Raw genomic sequence first — 11009 nt, 5'->3', positions numbered from 1 at the left:
GCCTTGCCGGCTGTGCCACCTCCAGGTGCATCAGGAATGACGGGCTCACGCCCGATCACCCCTCCTGGGGATGCCAAGGGTCACGCGGCGTCGGATGAGGACTCACTCTGAGACGGACAGTTGCCACCTGACGGTCCACCACCCGGGGTTACCCCGTGTGAGGGGCCCGCTGCACGGACACGCGCTAAAATGCGCAGACTGTTGTGAGGCCGGAAGATGTGTACATAGGTTGTGTTCATTGCGTGTTGTGTGTGTGGTGGGTTCCCTGCAAATTGTGTATAGACTGTTTTTACGGAATTCGTATTTAATCGGGGGGGTGCGTCGGGTTGTTTTCTCTTCTTGCTGTTGCGTTCTTGTTGTGTTGTTCTTGTTATTGTTGAAAAATAGTGAGGCACACGCGCGGTCAGGGGGTAAATGCGCTTTTATTGTCGGTTTTTTTGTATGTTGGCAGCCGGGACGGCTGCAAGCTATGCGGGGGGGGGGGGGGTGATGTAGGGGTGTTAGAGAGAGAGCCGTTATGCATGGCAGCTTATGGGAAACAAACACAGTGGGCGGGGCTACGTGAGTGCACGGGGGGGGGGTGCTCTCAACGACGTCCGCACCAGGCAGCCCGGGGCCCCACCCCTTAGCGGGGGTTGAGTATGAAGGAGGATGTGTCAGAGGGCTCGGGGCAGAATGTTAAAGCTAAACCAGTGAAGACCGAAGATCGTCTAGCTAGAGCCCTGGACTCCCCTGGGACGCCGCCCTTGTCAGGGCCGCGCAGGACCGAGCCAGCGGCGTGGTCCCGAGAACCAGAGCTAGTGCTCTGGGACTCCGGGTACCGTAGCCCGACTTACCAGTGTCGGGCCAGACAGCCTCCCCTAGCCCGTTAGTGGAGGACTAGGAGGTAGGTCAGAGATAGCTAGCAGTGTATTCCCAGCTAGCCGGGTGAGGGGGCCGATACCCCCTCCAGTATTGTATGTCCGTGGTTGTGACAACTGTTGCGGAATAAATACGTGTGCCTCAAGCCCGGGTGTCCAAGAGTCCTCAACGGTATTACACTAACACAGAGACACATAGACTACTCACACAGAGACCCATAGACTCACACAGAGACCCATAGACTCACACAGAGACCCATAGACTCACACAGAGACCCATAGACTCAAACAAAGACCCATAGACTACTCACACAGAAACCCATAGACTCACACAGAGACCCATAGACTACTCACACAGAGACCCATAGACTCACACAGAGGCCCATAGACTCACAGACAGACCCATGGTTTGTTTCCCTTCCCCTACACCTCCGATTAGCACGTTTGGTTACGTACGGTGCGAAAGAAGTTCTACATACATCATTTAAACAAACATAGTTTTTTTTCTGTGTGACAGCTGCTGTGAGTTTCCTGCATTCCTCAGCATTTGTGCTGGTGTACGGACAAACCAGAAGACAGCAAGCCTCACAACATTGATGGGGTGTGTGTGGCGTGTGTTGTGTGTGTGGTGTGGTGCATGTGTGGTGTGTGTTGTGTGTGTGTGTGGTGCATGTGTGGTGTGTGTGTGGTGTGTGTGTGGTGTGTGTGTGGTGTGTGTTGTGTGTGTGGTGTGGGTGTGTGGTGCGTGTGTGGTGCGTGTGTGGTGTGTGTTGTGTGTGTGTGTGTGGTGCATGTGTGGTGTGTGTTATGTGTGTGTGGTGTATGTGTGGTGTGTGTTGTGTGTGTGGTGTGTGTGGTGTGTTGTGTGTGTATAATGTGTGTGGTGTGTGTATGTTGTGTATGTGGTGTGTGTTGTGTGGGTGTGGTGTGTGCGGTGTGTTGTGTGTGTGTAATGTGTGCGGTGTGTGTATGTTGTGTATGCGGTGTGTGTGTGTGTATGTGGTGTGTGTCTGTGCGTGTGTGTGTGTGGAGTGGTAGTGTAGCGGTTAGCGCTACGCTGCGCTATGAACCTGACGACCCGGGTTCGATTCCCGCTCACGGCGAACACCGGTGACGATTATCTGAACCGGTCCTGAGCCTCCCCTAGGTCGACTCAGCCTGAAATGAGTACTTGGTGCGTTGTGTAAACATCGTCACTGGGGAGACAAAGGCGGTCGGGCGAGGTGCTGGCCACCCACCCCCTCGTGTGACGTTCTGGCCTTCATAGGTGCTCGCTAACAGCACTTGCCCCTAAAGTCTGTTAAGGCTATACGGGGGATCTTTGTCTGTGGTGTGCGTCTGTGGTGTGCGTCTGTGGTGTGCGTCTGTGGTGTGCGTCTGTGGTGTGCGTCTGTGGTGTGCGTCTGTGGTGTGCGTCTGTGGTGTGTGTGGTGCCCCGAAAAAACAACCCCATACCTCCTCGTTGGTGCCGGACGGCAACGCTGTGGTGGGCAGTGCCGTGGGGGGAGGCCCAACTGAGATTGGCCTTTCCACTCATGGCGTTTGTAACCACCGCACCGGCCAAATGTGACACTGGACGGGTGCGAGGGACTGGTAACCCCTCCGCCTTCGATTAATTACCACTAAACCACGATTTAAAAATGTCATATAGTCTGCCTCAATGGCCCGCGATCACATGTCGCTGTTTAACTCCATCCAAAAAGAAACCTGCAGCGCCACACCGATTACCATCATTAGGGGAAAGAACTGTGATACAATCTCCGATCCCCAGAAACAGGTTTGCAGATTTGCTGATGTGAGGTCCTGGGAGAGGGGAAATCCCTTAGCCTGGAAACATCGTGGGACAAAGTTGGGATGACCCTGCCGAGGCTGCGGTGGCTCAAATATTGGACGAAGAAGTCACCCCCTGTGAGTGGCTGGCAGAGGTGCCATCTGTGGAGGAAGTACTGAAGGCGATCCAGAGTCTGAGACCAGAAAAGGCTTCGGGCAGAGATGATTTCCCAAGCGAAAGGCTGAGGGAGGGTGGCGTTTGTGCAGACATGACATCATAACAACAGTCTGAACCACTGGACGGGTATCGCAGGATTGGAAGGATGCCCTGGTGGCCCCCCTCTTTCATAAGGGGGACCGCACAGACTGTAACAACTACAGGGGCATCTCACTCCTCAGTGTGCCGAGAAAGGTCCTGGCAAGGATTATTCAACATCACCTTGACAGGCACGCTGAGGAGAGGCTTGCAGAGCCCCAATGCGGTTTCAAGAAAGGGCGGTCCTGCACAGATGCCATATTTTTGTCCGTCTGCTACAGTAGAGGTGTAAGGATACTATGAGTAGGCCTGGGCTCTGGGTGGTTCTTCGTGCTTTCGGAGTCCCTGACCCTCTGCTCACGATCATTAAGGACCTTCATGGTGGTGAGCGGGCCCGGGTAAAACTACGTGGCCGGGAGTCGGAGCCATTCCCTGTACACCTTGGGGTGCGACAGGGATGTCCTCTGGCTCCCACATTATTTAACATCTATTTCGACCACATCGTTTGTGAATTCTTCAATAGCTGTACCGGGGGAATTTCCATCTGGTACAGATATAATGGGAGGCTGATCGATGCCCGGGTGCGGTCAAGGGATGGCTCCCTATTGGTCAACCACGTTATGTTTGCCGGTGATCTGGTAATTGCTGCTCACTCAGAGGAGGAGTTGGAGGCGCTGCTGCTGAACCTGGAGCGTGCCACTAAGAGGTGGGGCCTTACCATCAGCCCCACCAAAACTAAGCACCTGCCTGAGTATTTTGTACCGTCGGACACTCCACCCCCACAACTCCCAATTGGTGATAGGCGTGGTGTGGTTAGCATGCAGAGTCTGCATCAGTGCCCATGCTGTGTGCGTAGAGTAGGGGGCACCCTGCAGGTTGTGTGTAGAGTGGGGGGCACCCTGCAGGCTGTGTGTGTAGAGTGGGGGGCACAGCTGGCCATGTAGCCCCAATAGGCACGTGACCCCCCCCCAGGGCCGGTTCAAGGCGTGGGGGCTTCAGGGGCCTCCGCCAGCCGGACGGCCTCCAGAGACGAAGTGAAAAGTTGTTTCCTTTGTGAACGCTGAATTTTATTCGTCGTTAGCCTCGTAAAAAAATTAATTTAAATTTTCTTTCACTTTGTTTTCCTTTCGACAATATTACTGGGGGGGGGGGGGAGGTGGGGGCCTCACAGCACCTGCAGCCCAGAGGCCTTCAAAATCTTCATCCGACCCTGGACCCCCCCCCTGCCCTCGTGGCGCCAGGCGCTGCGGTGGCGCCGCCTTGCGGGCACCGCGAGCGACTGCGCCCCGCGCCCTCGGGGCAATGAGAGACGCCGAGTCGCCCATGGAGGGGCGCTGCCACGGGCTGGGTCACGAATCCGCGACGGAATTAATGATTCGTTACGTTAATTCGGAGGGAAATCGAATCGGCGTCAAGGGGCGGGCGAATGTGGGGCCTTTTCCCATCCACGAAATGCCAGAGATCAGAAATCACGTGACAGGAATGGCTTTACCAATTTCAAAACAAAAAAACATTATATTTCACTATGTCGGAGCTGGGTGCATGCTCGAACACACATACACAGAGACTCAAAATATCACAGCTGATCAATGCCTGAACACTCAGACACAGAGAATCAACATATCACGGCGTGATCTGTGCTTGAACACTCAGACTCAGAGACTCAAAATATCACAGCTGATCCACGCCTGAACAATTAGACACAGAGACTCAAAATATCACAACTGATTTATGCCTGAACACTTAGACACTGAGACTCAAAATATCACGGCTGATCCACGCCTGAACACTCAGACACAGAGACTCAAAATATCACAGCGAGATCCACGCCTGAACACTCAGACACAGAGAATCAAAATATCACAGCTGATCCATGCATGAACACTTAGACACAGAGACTCAAAATATCACAGCGAGATCCACGCCTGAACACTCAGACACAGAGAATCAAAATATCACAGCTGATCCACGCCTGAACACTCAGACACAGAGAATCAAAATATCACAGCTGATCTACGCCTGAACACTCAGACACAGAGACTCAAAATATCACAACTGATCCACGCCTGAACACTCAGACACAGAGACTCAGAATATCACAACTGATCCACGCCTGAACACTCAGACACAGAGACTCAGAATATCACAATGTGATCCATGCTAGATCCATACTTGAACACATAGAGAGATCTACAGAGATATATGGAGAATCACAGATACCCATAACGATATATATATAGATTCACAGAGACCCATAGAGGTATATGGAGACTCACAGAGACCCACAGAGATCCATCGAGTCTCACAGAGACCCGTATAGAGATTTAATAACTCGGAGAGACCCATAGAGATACATAGAGACTCACAGAGACCCACAGAGATGCACTAAAGCGAAGCCGCCACCACTGCTCTTGCTTCGGAACGCAGAGCGCGAGACGTGGCGCGTCTCTTAATCCGCAAAACAAACACGCGGCCACGTCTGTTGTGAGTTGACAATGTCCACAGTGCGCCAGCTCACCGATAGGTGGCGGCACGGCAACAAACAGCGGCACGTGGAGCGCGCGCGCGGGATCTGCGTTGCTCACGTGCATGAAAATCAACTCGTCAAGACTCGATATACACACGCGGGGCGGACATGCAACCCAGAATATGGAGTCATATAGTAGAGCCATAGAGACACCCACAGAGACCCGTAGAGGCACATAGAGATGCGTTAGAGACGCGCTACAGTCGTGTGATTGTGGCCACGCAACCCAGATTATGCAGCATTTAGTAAACCCATAGAGACCCATAGAGGACCCATGGAGTCCCATATAGACACATAGATATGTATGAGAGACAAAACACGGTCGTGTGGTTGTGGCCATGAAACTCAAACTGTGGATCATACAAGAAATCCATAGAGAACCCATAAAGATCCATTAACAACAACCGCCATTCGCCACTAAGTGGCGGTGACGTCACCACGACGCTTGTGCCAGGCCATGTGCACCTTGAGGCCACGTGAAGTGTAGACCCAGATGCCACAGGTCGACTGACCGAAATGACTGGCTGATGCACCACCTGTGCCCCCTACTGTGGCAACTTGCTGTGCTTTAGCCACCCGGCGCTTCGCTCGTTGTTGTGAGCATCGCTCCTCCGCCCTCCGTTGTTGTTGGAGGGCGACTGCCTCCAACTACCCAGTAGCAGCGGCAGCGTCCTTCACAAGCCTCCTCCTCCACAGAGGCCGATCTTGACACCGCTGGTACCAGTCATCGGCAAGTCCACTCAGCTCCACGTCCTCCTGTACCACATCACTCCATCTCTTCTCTAGCCCGTGCCGCGCCCGTTTAGCTCCCTCTATCCAGCCGAACAAAAGCTGTTTAGGCATGCGGTGGCTTGGCATGCGGGCTACATGAACCAGCCAGCGCAGCCTTGCCTGCCGGAGGAGCTCACCGATAGGACTTTGTCCACATCTTTCAAGGATTTGTGAGCTCCTCACACAATCCAGCCTGGTTAAACCCAGGATGGATCGTAGGCAGGCCAGCCTAAATGTTTCTTACCGGCGAAGATGTTCCATTCGGGGGGAGGTCCACGTTTCACAAGCATAGGTAAGGGAGGGAATGAGCGTGGCCGAGAAGACCTGAAGCTTCGTGTGGAGTGATAGACCAGGTAGGTTCCACACAGTGTTACGCAACCGTTGAAAAGATAATGCCGCTCGACTGATTCAGAGTGAGACCTCTGCTGTTAAACTGGCGCTGGTCATGAGCACACTGCCAAGGTATGGGAAACTCTCCACTCTCTCCACAACTGCCCTATCAACAATTGGGAGTTATGAGACCTCCTTTACCAGTGGCAAAATATAGTAGTAGGTTTTTACCCTTTAAACTGGTACAAAACTGACACCTTTATACAAGGCATCATGTTTGCAATAACCACAACACAAGTAGTCAAAATGCAAACAAAAATAAACAACTCTGATGATGATAATAATATGCACTGTCCTTGAAGTTGATTGGTCCACATCCGAGACAGCTTTCCTTAGAGCCTAGTCTCCATTGGTGTTGGACCAGATGACACCAGAAGGCGTACAACTCAAAATGCCTTGTATAAAGGTGTCAGTTTTGTACCAGTTTAAAGGGTAAAACCCTACTACTATATTTTGCCACTGGTAAAGGAGGTCTCATAGTGTAAATGCTTACCCCGAGCTCTCAATACTCTGATAGTGCACTGTTTTTGAGTTGTACGCCTTCTGGTGTCATCTGGTCCAACACCAATGGAGACTAGGCTCTAAGGAAAGCTGTCTCGGGTGTGGACCAATCAACTTCAAGGACAGTGCATATTATTATCATCATCAGAGTTGTTTATTTTTGTTTGCATTTTGACTACTTGTGTTGTGGTTATTGCAAACATGATGCCTTGTATAAAGGTGTCAGTTTTCTACCAGTTTAAAGGGTAAAAACCTACTACCAATTGGGAGTTGTGGGGGTGGAGTGTCCGATGGTACAAAATACCCAAGGCAGGTGCTTAGTTTTGGTGGGGCTGATGGTAAGGCCCCACCTCCAACTCTGTCGCACCCCAAGGTGTACAGGGAATGGCTCTGACTCCCGGCCACGTAGTTTTACCCGGGCCCGCTCACGATTATGAAGGTCCTTAATGATCGTGAGCAGAGAGGGTCAGAGACTCCGAAAGCACGAAGAACAACCCAGAGCCCAGGCCTACTGATGGTATAAATAAAGCAGAGATGTAGGTCTTGTTGGAATTCATTACACCTCTGCTGTAGCAGACGGACAGAAAATATGGCATCTGTGCAGGACCGCCCCTTCATGAAACCACATTGGGGCTCCGCAAGCCTCTCCTCAGCGTGCCTAGCAAGGCGATGTTCAATAATCCTTGCCAGGACCTTTCCCAGCACACTGAGGAGTGAGATGCCCCTTTACTTGTTACAGTCTGTGCGGTCCCCCTTCGTAAAGAGGGGGACCACCAGGGCATCCTTCCAATCCTGCGGAACCCGTCCAGCGGTCCAGACTGTTGTTATGATGTCATGTAGGGCAGTCTGTGCACAAACGCCACCCTCCCGCAGCATTTCGCTTGGGAGATCATCTATGCCCGGTGCCTTTCCTGGTCTCAGACTCTGGATCGCCTTCAGTACTTCCTCAACAGATGCCACCTCAGCCAGCCACTCAGAGGGGGTGGCTTCCTTAAAGACCCATAGACACACCTAGAGACCCATAGAGATGCATTAAATATACAAGCCACGGTAGTGTGATCGTGGCCATACAACCCAGACTATGGAGCATATAGTAAACCCAAAAAGACCCATAGAGACTCATAGAGATACATAGAGACACATAGACACACAATAGAGATAATTAAAGACATAATAAGCCACAGTGTTGCGATTGTGCTCAAGCAACCCAAACGATAGTAGTAACCCCACTGGTAGGCTGTGCTCCTGCACAGACTACTCTCGTCACGGGCAGCAGCAGCAGCAGCAGGAGACCTCCACATTGGCATCATCGAGCTCCTGAACCACAACGCTGCTGCTGCTGCTGCAGCATCACGCGCAGGAATAGAATAGAGTTGGGCGGATACGCGGGGTTACCGATTAACGGCATTTTCAACACTCGGCTTGTTCAGAACGCAGCTGCTGGAGTGCGGTGGTGTAGTGGTTAGCGCTACGCTGCGCTACGCGAACCTGGAGAACCGGGTTCGATTCTCGCTCACGGCCAACACCAGTGGCGATTATTTGAAACAGTCCTGGACCCTCCGCTATGTCGACTCAGCCTATAATGAGTACCTGGTGCGGTATGTAAACATCGCTACTCGGGAGACAAAGGCGGCCGGGCGTGGTGTTGGCCACCCACCCCCTCGTGTGCCGTGCCAGCTTTCATAGGTGCTCGCTAACAGCACTTGCCCCAACAGTCTGTTCAGGCTATACTGGGGGATCTTTGACATACACCATACTCTGAGCACGTTACACCCAGGTCCTCTTATCCCTTCATTGGCTACCGGTCAAATTACGAGTGGAGTTTAAGATACTGCTGTTAACCTATGAGGCTGTGAAAGGGCTCACCCCACATCACTTGCAGGAACTAATACATTTATATATTAATATATTTCCATATTTATATATTCCATCAAGGTCCTGAAGACCTTCTGATGTCCAACTGCTCAGCACTCCCGGGTCTACAGGTTGTGCTCTCTTGGTGATCGGTGCTTTTGTCAGCGTGGCACCCACAAGCCACGGAACGCCCTGCCACTTGAAATCAGGGCAATCGGAGTCGGTGGATAGATTTAAGTCCGCTTTGAAAACCCCATCTCTTTAACGTGGCCTTGCCTCTCTAGTTTATACATTTGAATTATTATCATAGAACAACCACAGTCGGAGGGCAGTCAAACAAAACCGATTCACTTCTTAAATGAGCATCACCTCTTTGCAGCCCTGAGCCAGTGGTGGAAAGGCCACATTCCTCTGGCGAGGCAGAGTCAATCCGTACGACAACCAATGTTGACTCCTCTACAAAGTGGAACTCATTTTTTTGTTTATACCCCTAAGGAATGATGGACCGGGTCTCCTGTGATGCCCCATCTATTTAAAGTGGCCTTGTCTGCCTTGTGTGGTCGGTTGCCCCACGGGGTTCTGTTTTAGTTTCCTGCTTTCCATGCATTGTGCATTGGCATCCTAGGATGGAATGCGTAATTATACATTTCAGTTATTATTATTAGTATACGATTGGCTATCTGTCGGCGTGGTAAGCTGGTTTCATTCTTAGCTGCTCACCGTCACTCGTTGCGAAGATCAATCACGTTGAGCCGTATTCATAGCCGTGCCTGGTGTGGCTGTGGCTCGGCCCCCTATCGGGATAACCACGCAACTACATTGCCGTAATAACCCCCCTTTAATATTCTGAATGGGAATAATAATATGATGAATTAATCAATCGACTGATTATGAAAAACAACAACGCAAATTAATAATACCACCACTCACTCGCGTCTGAAATAGGGGAGATTCCTGAAAATGAGGGGGGTGGTTCTGTGTGACTGGGTAAATAAGTGAAGACGAAACTGAAATATTCTTTGGATCTTTCGGTAAAGTCACGTAAATAGGTTCAAAGTGTTTTGTTATTTTCTTTGAACCAATCTACGAAAGCTTTAGGTCAAGATTTTAGCTGAAATACTTTGAATTTTTATTTCACCAGGTAAGGCCCCACTGAGATATGAAGCTCATTTTTCAAAAGCGACCTGCCGATCGCAAATGACAAAGTGGCTCACCATCGCGTGGACATTCAGAGCAAGCCAAAGACTCTAAGTGTGGAGAGGAAAAAAAACAACGGGAGGACACGGAGAAAAATCCCACGCCACCACGGGGAGAGACAAACACTGCAAACTCCAAATATACAGCAGGCGTCAGGGTCGGGATCAAACCCACGACCTCCTGTATACCAGGCGAGGTAGTTAACATATCCTAGCCACCGTGATGATGATGAGAGACAGAGATACTGAAAATTCCAAGTACACAGCAGGCGTCAAGGGTCGGGATCGAACCCACGACCTCCTGTAGACCAGCCGTGTTTGTGAACAAAGATATATTTTGAGAACTCAAATAAACCTTATAATAAACACACGATAATTCTATAACGGCAAAAACCAAAGCACTTAACCACACCGTTCCAACTGTAATACGGAAGGCAATTGTGAAACTGTGCAGTACCATTGGTTTCGCTGCGAATCCTAAAAAAGTGATATCCCACAGATAAATCCTAGAACACACTGTTATGCTATAACGGGAACAATCAAACCACTTAGCCACACCGTTCCACGCCGTTGGTTTTCGCAATTTCAATGTTTAGGATTCGCAGCTAAGCCAGTGGTTCCGCGCGTAATTCACCGGCGCCTTCCTTCATATGCCGCGACAGAACGGCGTGGCGGCTTAAGTGGCTTTCGTTTGCGAATGTCAAGGGAACGTCAACCGAATATCAAACGTCCAATCGACGTGCCCTTCGGTTCTGCTGCTCTGCCCTAACTCGCAGCGGTTCGACCGCCCAACACTCCGAGCAAACACTGACCCCTGAATCCCCCCTCCTCCCTCCCCCAGTGTTGCCTGTGACAGACTGTTGTTAGTAGCGAGCAGCAGCACC

Source organism: Lampetra fluviatilis, chromosome 63 (assembly GCF_964198595.1).
Source record: "Lampetra fluviatilis chromosome 63, kcLamFluv1.1, whole genome shotgun sequence".
NCBI lineage: Eukaryota > Metazoa > Chordata > Hyperoartia > Petromyzontiformes > Petromyzontidae > Lampetra > Lampetra fluviatilis.
Note: the sequence above shows the minus strand (reverse complement) of the source record.